Source organism: Phyllobates terribilis, unplaced genomic scaffold (genome assembly GCF_046119375.1).
Source record: "Phyllobates terribilis strain yellow unplaced genomic scaffold, ASM4611937v1 Scaffold_17__1_contigs__length_24005725, whole genome shotgun sequence".
Lineage (NCBI taxonomy): Eukaryota > Metazoa > Chordata > Amphibia > Anura > Dendrobatidae > Phyllobates > Phyllobates terribilis.
The window spans coordinates 8,407,063-8,420,316 of NW_027362777.1; the positions used below are offsets into that span (position 1 = coordinate 8,407,063).

Sequence of the window (13,254 nt, forward strand, 5' to 3'; positions counted from 1 at the left end):
GCAGGCATATACACACACACACGCAGGCATATACACACACAGGCATATACACACTGTACACACACACTGTACACACACAGGCATATACACACACTGTACACACACACATGCAGGCATATACAGACACACACACGCAGGCATATACACACACACACACGCAGGCATATACAGACACACACACGCAGGCATATACAGACACACACACGCAGGCATATACACACGCAGGCATATACACACACACACACACGCAGGCATATACACACACACGCAGGCATATACACACACACACGCAGGCATATACACACACAGGCATATACACACTGTACACACACACACTGTACACACACAGGCATATACACACACTGTACACACACACACACACACAGTCATATAACTCACCCATAGAAACGTTATTTACTATTTGGCACGGTGCTCTTGACATGAAATTGAAGCAGTGACAGCTGTAGGCCTGCAGCCTTGTTTCCAATTCCAGGCCAGGCCACATTCCACATATCCAGCCCCGGAGCCGGTATTAAAAAGCCCAGAGTCAGAGCAGGAGAGAAGGGGGCGGTGCTCCGGTGCCACCACCTGGTCAGGAGCCGGTATTACTACAGGGGAGCAGGCCAGAGCAGATATGGAGCCGGGATGGGACCGTATGAGAAGCCCGGGAGCAGGGAGAGCAGAGCGAGACGTTGGGTTCGGTGGCGCCGGCGTATCATAGGACGGCCCCGGAGCAGAGAGAAAGCAAAGCAGAGCGCGGGAGCGGCGTATCACAAGCCAGAAGATAGCGGCGTCAGTGTCACCTGACACCACACCACAGTCTGCCAGCCAGCGGGAAAGCAGAGCGCGGTGCGTGTCACCGCCCAGAAAGAGTCCATCCTCTTAGTGTCAGAGAGTCACGTGGTAAGTATGCTGCATGCACATCACTGCAGGCCCGCTGTCACTAATGAATGTGCCGTGCGCGCGACACTACATTTGATTCAGCCGCGCTTTTAAAGGGCTCACACTTTTAAAGGGCCCCCGCCACCAATTTTCTCACTCTCATGTCGGGGCCCACCGGGAGATTTCCCGATTTCCCGCCAGGCCAGACCGACCCTGGACTCGGCCTCCTCTACGGGGATGCCTAGATTATTTTCAGAAATTGGGTATGTGGATATTTGGAGACAGAGAAATCAATTAGACAATATTCATGATACTCAATGTCACACCATTCCTTGTCAAGGATTGACTTGGCAATTGGAACAGAGTCTCTGAACCCGTTAATTCATGAAGTGAAATAGTTACCCAGGGGAATCTCAGACCATTCTCCGATATGTGCGCAATTGAGAACAGAGGAATAGAGGGGGCAATGAAATGCCCGTGACGACTGAATCCATATTGGCTAATGTTGGTGGGTAATTCTTTAAAAGAGGATATCATAGAATTTTTTTAAATAAACGAGGGATCAACATCAAAAATCAAGATGGATGAGTGGATTGAGAAATTTCATCTAAGCCCGAATCAGACATTACAATTGAAACAAATTAGACACTCTATCCTGAGTCACCTGAAAGACACCTCCCTAGAAATTACTACTAATGACTTTGATTGCTTAGTGAGGGCCACGAGGACGTCATCATCTATCTCTCTCTTATACAATGCAATGAGGGATGTGATGTTGGGAGTAAATACTGAATTTTTTTTCAAACACTGGGAGAAACAATTTAATGATCAAGACATTGAAGTTAAGATAAGAAAGGGTTGGGGAAAAACAGTAAAGCAATAAGTAATGAGATGTGGAGGGAAACCCGTTTTAAGATCATTCATAAAGCAAGATACGCCATTGATCTCCCCAAAACGCACATTAAACCTGATAGAATTACTTATTGTCCTAAATGTAAAACCCCTTCTACGGACTTGTTACATGGACTTTTGGCTGTGTCCAAAACTACGCATCTTCTGGGGGCTATTCTAGATTGCATTAAAGAAATGTGGAACTTTAAAACACAACTCCCTCTTACGATGATATTGTTTCACTACTGGCCTAGAGAGAAAACAAAAGAAGGAAGTTCTCCGTTTAAGATCCCTCCATTATTCTATGTTTTGGTTCTATTGGCAAACCGTATGTTACTAGGCTGCTAGTTAGAACCTTCAATCCCGACTTTACAGGATTTCACCTTACAATTAAAAAATCTATTATATTTAGAAAGAATAGAAGCAGAAAAAAATAAGAAACTCACGAGCAAATACTTTGTTAAATGGAAAACTTTTATTGGAAAACACTGTAATCAAGAAGAAATCACATATTGTAACGTCGTTTGTTAACTCTGTTTGGTATCACACTGAGACATTGAGAGGGTCCCCAGGAAAGCTCCTACAAGACCCAACAGATGATTCATAGAATCATAGAATGGTAGAGTTGGAAGGGACCTCCTAGGTCATCTGGTCCAACCCCCTGCTCATAGCAGGATTAACTAAATCATCTCAGACAGATGTCTGTCCAGCCTCTGTTTGAAGACGTCCATTGAAGAACTCACCACCTCTCGTGGCAGCCTGTTCCACTCATTGATCACCCTCACTGTTTAAAAGTTTTTTCTAATATCTAATCTGTGTCTCCTCCCATTCAGTTTCCTCCCATTGCTTCTAGTCTTTCCTTGTGCAAATGAGAATAAAGATGATCCTTCTACAATGTGACAGCCCTTGACATATTTGTAGACAGATATTAAGTCTCCTCGCAGTCTTTTTTTTTGCAAGCTAAACATTCCCAAATCCTGTAACCGCTCCTCAAAGGACATGGTTTGCAGACCGGTCACCATTTTGGTCGCTCTTCTCTGAACTTGCTCCAGTTTGTCAATGTCTTTTTTAAAATGTGGTGCCCAAAACTGGACACAGTATTCCAGATGAGGTCTGACCAAAGAGGAGTAAAGTGCGATAATGACTTCACGTGATCTAGACTGTATGCTTCTGCTAATACATCCCAGAACTGTAATTGCCTTTTTTGCTGCTGAATCACACTGTTGACTCATGTTCAGTCTATGATCTATTAGTATACCTAAGTCTTTTTGTATTCTTGTTCTGCAAATATTGTTTGATACATAAGAATCTATTGGGAAAAGTAACAGATATTAGAACATAATGAGAAACCAACTTGCATAAAGGTGTGAAATGGTTAGACAAAGATTAATAATCAATAGCATGTAGATCAGGGAAAGGAAGGAGGATGAGAATAAGAACAAATTAGAAAGGAAGGATTGGTCTATGTCACAACATATGGCTGAAAGCTCAAGAATCAACAGCAAGACCCATTTGGATTGATTTCTTCTTGTGTTTATGTTTGGATGTGTTTTGTATGATCTTTACAATAAAACCAATAAAATGTTAAAAAAAAAATAATAATAATAATAATACTATGGGATACCATGAAGGCCTATGGTAGAGGAACACTTATAAGAGATATTATTAGATACAAAGCTAAAATTAAAGAATTCACACAAGATCTCCAAAATGGGGTACAACAGGCTGAGGTTTAATACACCCTAAACCCGTCAGATGGTAATGGGCGGGAGTAAGAGGCAGCTCAGAGATTATTTCATGATCACTTTATCTCTAAGGTGGAAAACAAGCAGTTCTTTACAAAGCAAAAATATTTTGAACAGGGGGAAAGTGTGAGGCATCTTCTCTCTACCGTAGATAAATCACAGGAGGGTCCATCTTATGTCACGAAAAATGGAGACACCACAACAGGAAACAATAATGTGCTAAATGCCTTTCATACTTACTATTCTAGTATTTATGAATCAAGATTTAGAGGAAATGAGGACGAACTTGGATTGTTTCTTGAGGATATAAAATTACCTAAGTTTAAAGAGGAAAGTAGCTCCTACCTAGGAAACCCACTGACAATGCCTGATCTTGAGGATGCATTACAGTCCCTTGCCTATGAAAAGGCACCCGGCTCTGATCGACTGCTATGTAAGAATATAAGGATCTCCTAATCCCTAAACTATTAGATACTTTTAATGAAGCTTTAGAATCTGGTCACATGCCAAAATCTATGCTGTCATATCGTCCCATTTTTCTTCTATCGGTAGACACTAAAATTATTGCAAAGGCCCTGGCAAATAGATTATTTCACATTATTACAGAGATTATTCATCAGGATCAATCAGGCTTTATGCCAAACTGGTCCACAGCAATAAATTTACGAAGGTTTTTTTTGAATATTCAGAAATCAGATGTAATAATAGGACATAAAGCTATTCTTTCTTTCTTTCTCTCGACGCAGCTAAAGTATTCAATGGCGTAGAATGGAAATACCTGTTTGGAGGTTCTGAAAAGGTTTGGGGTAGGTCCCAAATTCCTATCATACATACAGGTTTTGTACTCGGGACCTCAGACTAAAATAAGAACTAACGGTCTCTTATCTGCTACAATCACGTTGGGGAGGGGCACACGGCAGGGATGCCCCCTGTCTCCCCTCCTTTCCGCGATGGCCATTGAACTTGTGGCCTGTATGTTGAGTGCTAGTCCGGATATTGTAGGCTTTAAATATGGTTTCTTAGATGAACGAGTTTCACTCTATGCTGACGATTTACTGATATATACAGGGTGGGCCATTTATTTGGATACACCTAAATTTAATGGGAATGGTTGGTGATATCAACCTCCTGTTTGTGGCACATTAGTATATGGGAGGGGGAAAACTTTTCCAGATGGGTGGTGACCATGGCGGCCATTTTGAATTCTGCCATTTTGGATCCAACTTTATTTTTTTCAATGGGAAGAGGGTCATGTGACACATCAAACTTATTGATAATTTCATAAGAAAAACAATGTTGAGCTTGCTTTTAACATAACTTTATTCTTTCATGAATTTTTTACAAGTTTATGACCACTTATAAAATGTGTTCAAAGTGCTGCCCATTGTGTTGGAATGTCAATGCAACCCTCTTATCCCACTCTTGACACACTGACAGCAACACCGCAGAAGAAATGCTAGCACAGGCTTCCAGTATCCGTTGTTTCAAATGCTGCATATTTTATTTCAAGCTGGGAAACATATTGCATCCAAATGGATTGCACCCCTCACCTCCAGAAATTAGTGAACTCAAAAATAGGATAAATAATATTATCAGATTAGAAAAAGGGGTATATAAAAAACATAACTGAATGAATACGTTTGAGAAAATATGGGGCTTATGGTTGGATAAACCTGGAATGCCATCAAGGGGGTTATTGTTGGAGAGACAATGACTTTTGGGAGAAGTATTGGCGAGGTCTAATGTTTCATTGTAATGTAAAGGAATTCCAATATACATGTGGTATGGGTAATATAGCACACCTATATGTGTATAGGATTATAATGTTTATTACAATACTATGGTTATATAAGAGATTTCAAGAATGTGGAATGTTAATTGTAAGATATAGTGACTGAAAGTTATCAGACGGTAATGGGCAAGCTGAAAGGATATACAGGAGAGATGCATGTATGTCATCCCTATTGTATGTTATTTTATTATTGTATGAACTGGTTTCTTGTTTTGTAAAAAAAAAAAAAGCTAATGAAAAAAATCTCAAATGTATTGGATTAAAAAGAAAAAGATTAGGAAAAAGGCTTCTCCCCTGTGTGAGTTCTCTGGTGATTAACCAAAGCTGATTTCTGATTAAAACATTTCCCACATTCTGAACATGAAAAAGGCTTCTCCCCTGTGTGGGTTCTCTGGTGCTTAATCAAATCTGATTTCTGGTTACAACATTTCCCACATTCTGAACATGAAAAAGGCTTCTCACCTGTGTGGGTTCTCTGGTGATTAACCAAAGCTGATTTATGGTTAAAACATTTCCCACATTCTGAACATGAAAAAGGCTTCTCCCCTGTGTGAGTTCTCTGGTGCTTAATAAAATCTGATTTATGGTTAAAACATTTCCCACATTCTGAACATGAAAAAGGCTTCTCCCCTGTGTGGGTTCTCTGGTGGTTAATCAAATCTGATTTCTGGTTACAACATTTCCCACATTCTGAACATGAAAAAGGCTACTCCCCTGTGTGGGTTCTCTGGTGATTAACCAAAACCGATTTATTGTTAAAACATTTCCCACATTCTGAACAAGAAAAAGGCTTCTCCCCTGTGTGGGTTCTCTGGTGGTTAACCAAAACTGATTTATGGCTAAAACATTTCCCACATTCTGAACATGAAAAAGGCTTCTCCCCTGTGTGGGTTCTCAGGTGTATAACAACAGCTGATTTCTGGTTAAAACATTTCCCACATTCTGAACATGAAAAAGGCTTCTCCCCTGTGTGAGTTCTCTTGTGGCTATCAAGAATCATTTTACGATTAAAATATTTTCCACATTCTGAACATGAAAAAGGCTTCTCTCCTGTGTGAGTTCTCTGGTGCTTAACCAAAGCTGATTTCTGGTTTAAACATTTCCCATATTCTGAACAGGAAAAAGGCTTCTCCCCTGTGTGAAGTCTCTGGTGTGTAACAAGACTTGTTTTATGGTTAAAATATTTCCCACATTCTGAACATGAAAAAGGCTTCTCCCCTGTGTGGGTTTTCTGGTGCTTCACAAAATCTGATTTCTGTTTAAAACATCTCCCACATTTGGAACAAAAAAATCTATTGTCCACTGTGTGAATTTTTTGATGTTTAAGAATAGACTTTTCGAGGGTAAAACTATTTCCATTTTCTGAAAATGTCTTCTTTGCTTTAGGAGCAGCTCGTTTTTTAATGCTTATTTTTTTATTTTGACTTTCCTTAGTAGTCGGAAATGAATCAGAAGATAGGACCTGTTTCATAGGATCAGATGACAGATCTTTGCTGTGAAGGGATGATGGTAAACCTGGAGTAATGATATTCACTTCAATTGTATCCTGTGGGATCTCAAGATCATCCGATTTAAAAATCTCCTGTCCCTCTGATCTCCTGGTACAGTCGTCTGCCAAGAAAAAAAAACAATTATTAACTTTGAATAAAATATCCTTGAAATTTATATTTTTTACCATTTCTACTTAAAATTGTCGGTAGCAATGACAAGTTATTGACAGAATGACAGTTCACAGTCTAATAGAAAACCTCATAGAATAAACCAGTGGAGCGTAGTGTTGAACTGTTTGTTCATTCAGCCTCCAAAATATGGAATAAGAAGCCACCAAAAAATGTTATGTAGGCAAAAATGATACCAATAAAAACTTCTACTCATCAATAAACCAATCCAGCAATATTCGCTCTGCCAAAGTCAAATCTCCCGCTCGTTCTGAGCCTTGCAGTGTGCCCAAACCACATTTATCATCCATGTATTTGGCATTACTATAGTGAGAAGAACCCACTTAATTTACGCTGTGTGTCTCCTGGAGCACAATCTGGACACTATGTGTTGGGTATTAAAATAGTATATTTGCAATTTTCACTCTCCACCATCCACTGCGTGCTAATTTCCAGAAGGTGCCTGAAGTCAATATAATCGCTACTCCTATAAATTAATTCACTCACGGTTATAATTTCCAAAATGAAGTCAATTTATGGTGATTTCTATTGCTCTGGTTTTCTGACATTTTGTCATATTAAGGTTTCTGTAAATGGTGGGTCCCATCTCCTCTGGGACCTGCTCCTGGGACATCTGCTTCTGTCACCAGGCGCCGCCTTATTCATCCTGCAGGCGGCGCTGGTGATGGAGGAGACGTCAGAAGCTCTGGGTGGCGCTGGTTCTGTCCAGCCACTAAGATTAGGGTGCCTGGGACCTGTATTACCATCCAGTCTGGCAGTATGGGTGTGTGTGCTGTCCAGCTGGAGTAATCTGCTCCCTGCTTCAGCCAACTGGAAAGCACCACACCCTACTAAAGCTGGAAGCATATTGCCGGAAGCTGCCAGATACAGCCTTGTTCTCCTCTGGTTCAGTCCTATGTGCTCAGCTCCCGGCTTGTGTATTTGTTTCCTGTTGTGACCTCGGCCCGTTTACTGACTACTCTTGTCTTCTGATTTTGTATTTTCTCTGTCCTCCTGGTTCTGACCCGGCTACCTGACTATTCTTCTTCCCATCTCACTCCACAGAACAGCAGGTAACTCCATGGCCCAAGCCTAGGGGACTCTGTGTAAGAACAGATCCATGTAGTGGTGTTAAATGGTGATGAGAAAGGCAATCCCTGGGATCTGGAAAATGGAGTAGATAGCGCCAAGCCTGTTCGTGGTAGCCATCTTTTGAGCTGCCAGGTGACCATGAACAGCGCCCCCAATACATTGTGTCTGCACACTATCCCAGCAAGATCTGCATTCAAATAGCTAAATGTCGCTCCTCCCCTTCTTAACCTGCCATGTGCCCAGACAGTAGTGTACAACCGTATATAGGGGATTGTTGGATTCAAGAAAAGGTGGAAAATAATTTGTAAGGTCCATTTGTTTCCTATTATCATTTGAGAAGAATTCCAAAGTTATCACCACAAAGTGACACACGTCAGAATTGAAAATGGGTCCTGATTAGCAACAGAAAACTGGCTGCAGTAAGGGGTTAAATCAGAGTATTTTGGACACTAACTACTGTAGTCAAAAACTGACTATAGATAATAACACATCTACTGAAATGATCAAACTCAAGTCTTCATCAGTAAAAAATGATTAACTAGTGGTGAAACGTCTCTGAGGTAATAATAATAATAATGTTTATTTTTATAGCGCCAACATATTCCGCAGCACTTTACAAATTTTAGGGGGGACTTATACAACAATACAAAATAAGCATATCTCATATCGAAAGGAGTGAGGGCCCTGCTCGCAAGCTTATAGTCTATGAGGAAATGGGGGAGACACAAAAGGTAGAATGTACATATATTGTATAATGCAGCCTTAATATACTAAATAGGATAAATAATACATGGACTGGTCGCCTGCCAGTATGTGTGCAGTCCTGACCGAGGCTATTAAGCGCATGGTTGGTATGATCCTGAAATTGAAGAAGATTTTAATATGGGGGAAAACTGGGACGGACAACTGGGATGGACAGATAGTGTGTGGAGGCGATACGCCAGTCCAATGAAATGGGTTTTTAGGGTCCACTTGAAACTGTGGGTATTGGGAATTATAGTATGGGACTCGGTGGTTCTTCATTATTTAAACTATGATAAGGGCCAATATTTTCTGTCAGATGACTTTCAAGAAAAAATATTAGACATTGAAAGAGAACTTTTCATAATAGTGCAGAGCTGAGGTGTCTTAAATTTAGACCTCGGGCATTGGGAAGAGGTAATGGAGACCTACTTTTAAAGACTAACAAGGAGTTACAGAGAAACATAAGTGAGTCAGGCCAATCCCACCACAATAAAGCTATCATACAAAATGAACATGGAAAAAAATACAGAATAAAAGATATGTTACATCCCTAACAACAACGTATTTATCAGGGGAGAGAACTTCAGATCTAAACCGGAGTCGCACTCATTTATGGTGGACCACTGGAGCTACTATGAGTCCTGAGCAGAAGAGTAAAGAAAGTATTAGCGCCCCCATTTCAGGAGAGATTGTGCAGTAATCTGAATTCCTTAGGACTGAAAACATAATGGAATTTATGACGTTGAGTGAATCCATGAAACCAGGGCTGGAGCCATGCCAACACATCTCCTGCAGGCGTGAATAAATGTATATTACAGCCATCAGCCACGCACAGCTTAGAGATATATCATGGCACAGGTGTAATGTTTTCTGTATAGTTTATCACAATCCTGTTTGAAGTTAGTCGGTTTGAAAAGAAATTGAAAACTCAGGATAAAGGGAAACTCTGTTGTTATTGGACAGAAATTCACACTTGGCCTCACTGCACATTTAATGTTGTCGATCATAAAAGTGAAGTTTGGTCAGAAAGACTGGACCTGGTCTTGTAGGGACCATATGAGCACATTCAGCAGCACAGAAGGGAGAGAAGGTAGATTCATCCAAGAAGATATCAGGGTTCTAGGAAGCCAACAGCATCATTACCCTCCGCTTTCTCTTACAGGTCCATCATAATTTTTCTTCAAGTAATTTTCTCACTTGTCAGCACATTCTACCTATGCTGTCATTTGGCTTTGTAGTTTACAGATCTGGGCAGGTAATGGTCAGCGTTTACTAAACCCAGGGGGTAGGTGGATCCTCCAGGTTGTAAGTTCTACAGAAAAGTTCTTTCACAATTACACAAAGTAATGTGAACATTTTTGGATGGCGGAAAATGTTGTGGTCTAGAGGTAAAATGGTGATCACACGATTATAACAAGGCTGGACTACACCACCGATAAAGCAACCACAGCCGGTGACTGAGAAGAATCTGTGACTTCTCTGTATTTAGTGGTTACTACTCACCTGGGTAGTCATATGTAGGAATCTCCTCTTTACACCACTCATCACCCCTCACATATGTCTCTGTAGTATTAATATGGGTCATATGTTCACCCTGAAACAAATATTGTAAAAGTCACAGACGGAGAAGTCACATCTATGATCAGCTCTAATCCTGCCATCTCCACTGTTCTCATTACACAAGTATAAAACACATAATACTGGTGGATAAAACAAGACTGAACACAAGACCTTCACAGCTGTCTACACATCATAGGGGAGATCTCATGACACCTTCAATCCATCTACCTGATGATCCTGAGGAACATTGGGGTCTTCTTGTTTACAGTCCTGTGGAAGAAGAGGATGGGGACATCTCTCTGGTGTTGTCCTCTTACCGGATAGATCTGGAGGAAACACATTCAGGGACTGAATTCATTCTTTACATACAGATAATTATAGGCCGTGTGTATTTAGTCCTGTCTATTACCTGGTGATGTGAGGGGCTGGGGAACCTCCATCATGACGTCCTTGTATAGATCTTTGTGTTCTTCTAAATACTCCCACTCCTCCATGGAGAAATAGACAGCGACATCCTGACACCTGATAGGAACCTGACACATACAATGATACCGTCACCCCCCGATCCCTCCATAACGTTACTGTATAATGTCCCAGCATTCCCAGCAGTGTCACCTCTCCAGTCAGCAGCTCAATCATCTTGTAGGTGAGTTCTAGGATCTTCTGGTCATTGATGTCCTCATGTATCAGGTGGTGAGATGGAAGCCCCGTGATTGGGCTTAGGGGTCTTTCCCATCCCTCAGACACATGGTCCTGACAGCGCCCACTAGAGGTCTTCTTCACTACTGTGTAATCCTGGTTATGGAGAGACACATTAATAAATCTCACTACAGACATTTCCAGGGTCCTCACCTCTCCAGTTCTGTCCATCTGTTATTCCCATAGACAAGAATGATGTAATGTGACGTCATCAGAATCTCTCACCTCTCCAGTAAGCCGGAAGAGGATCTCTAGGGTGAGGTGTAATATCCTCTCCACCATCTTCTTTCTGTCTCTATCCATTCTTCTATAGGAAAATTATATAGATAAATTATTAGTATCTCATATTGTGGGAATCTGAGTGGATTGAAGATGAGTTGGTTTAAAATATATAAAATTCTGTGTAATAAAAATAATTAATAGCATTGTGATGCCGGTATAAAGCAATAATGTGGTAGAGCACTTCATACATCTTCAGGTCATACAGAGATACCGATGTGCTATTGACGTGGGGTACTCGATGCCGGGCCAGTTGTTGCTATGAGAGATGTCACAGTGGCGGTGACCCGGTCCGTGACCCAGGGTGGTCATTCAATAAGGGAATATTTACAGGGGATTTATGTACAAAGTTCGTGACGCCACCTGTGGTATGCGGCTAAAGAGAGCTGCCGCTGTGGAGCAGGTCCTCTGATGTTACTGCAGCAGGGATGGTGTGGCTCTCCACAGGTAGAGCTTAGTTCCTGGGCAGTGTTGATGTTATAGGTTATGCTGGGCGCTGTAGTGCAGGGGGTGATGGTGCAAGGCAATAATCACAGAGACAGTGGGGTGCAGTCTTCCAAGTTTACTCACAGTTCTTAAGTTCCTCAGGTTGCACTGTCCAGCTTACAGCCTCCCACGTCGCGCTGCGTTCACCAAGCAGGGGTTCAGCAATCCCCCAGATAATTCAGGAGCACTTAACAGGACCCCCTTCTGTGTGCCTTTCTCAGTTGTCTTCCTGCACTGGCTCTCACCCTCCTGCCCTGCGCCTCACAATCAGTGTCCCAATCCAGTAGCTTCGGGTCTTGTTGGGCGACCTGCAGTCCCCTGGACCCTCTGTGGCCCCCTTCTCGGCGATATAATTGCGGATGGGGCCAGTGCACATTGCAAGTATAGCAGCCTCCGGTTCCTAGCTGAGCCTTGTAGTTCTCCACTAGTTAAGGGGCCGGTCCCCTCTGCGGCTTGATTCCTTCACCGCCTGGCAGATTCGGGCGTACGGGTGGCCTCCAGCACTTCCCGTACCCCTAGGATCCCTTCTTCTGTTCCTGGAGCCTTTCTCCTGCTCCCGCTCCTCTTCCCTCTCTCTCTTTCTTCTCTCTCAGTCCTGGGCCTCTCACTAGGCCCGCTCTGGAGCAGAGCTCCTGCAGAGCCTCTGCTCCACACACTCTCCTCCTCTGACTGAACTGTCTTTCTAAGATGGCTCCCCTTTTTATACAGCTACTGAAGTGCTCCCATAATCTACGTCCTCCACCCACACCCACTACATGGTTCCCCCTCACTTGGTTCCCCTCCACTCCAGCCAAGGGAAGTGGCTCAGCAAGAACCAGAGACATCTTGCACCCCCCCCGGCTGGCCTGGAGTGGTGTGTTGGATGCAGGTGTTAGGGTCCCGGGCAGCACTCCATCCTTACCTGAGAGTGAATGCTTGATCACAATATTCTTGGACTATGAATAACTAAAGGATGGTATATGTTTGTGTATAGCAATTTTTTTGACTATTAAAAGGACGGCTGAATAAACTATATTCTTTTTGCACAATCTGCATTGTCCATATCCTATTTTGCTTCGCTCCATCCTGGCTGCAGGCAGATCGCGGTACACTGAAGGACCTGCCGTCACATGACTATGACGTCAGCGCAGGTCCTCCAGTCCACCGTGAGTTGCCGGCATGGGAGGACGAGCACAGCGGGGGCCGTCAGAAGGTAAGTATAACATTTATTTTTTATTTTATTCTTTTTTTTTTTTTTTCTGTCCTCCACACCCGGGTACCATCCGCACATTGAACGCATGTGCTTATCTAGTGAAGCGGAATACATGCATTCCAGTGCAAGTCAATGGCGGCGAAAACGCAGCACTTCCGCAAAATAATTGGTAGTGCTGCATTTTATTCCGCAATGATAATCCGCAGCGGAAATTTCTGCAGCATGTGCACAGCA

General features: G+C 42.4%; 1 pseudogene; it reads right to left on the bottom strand.

The window, feature by feature from the left end:
• Positions 1 to 4,801: 4,801 nt before the first annotated feature.
• LOC141176060 (uncharacterized) overlaps positions 4,802 to 13,254 on the bottom strand; it is a 75,496-nt pseudogene continuing 67,043 nt past the window's right edge.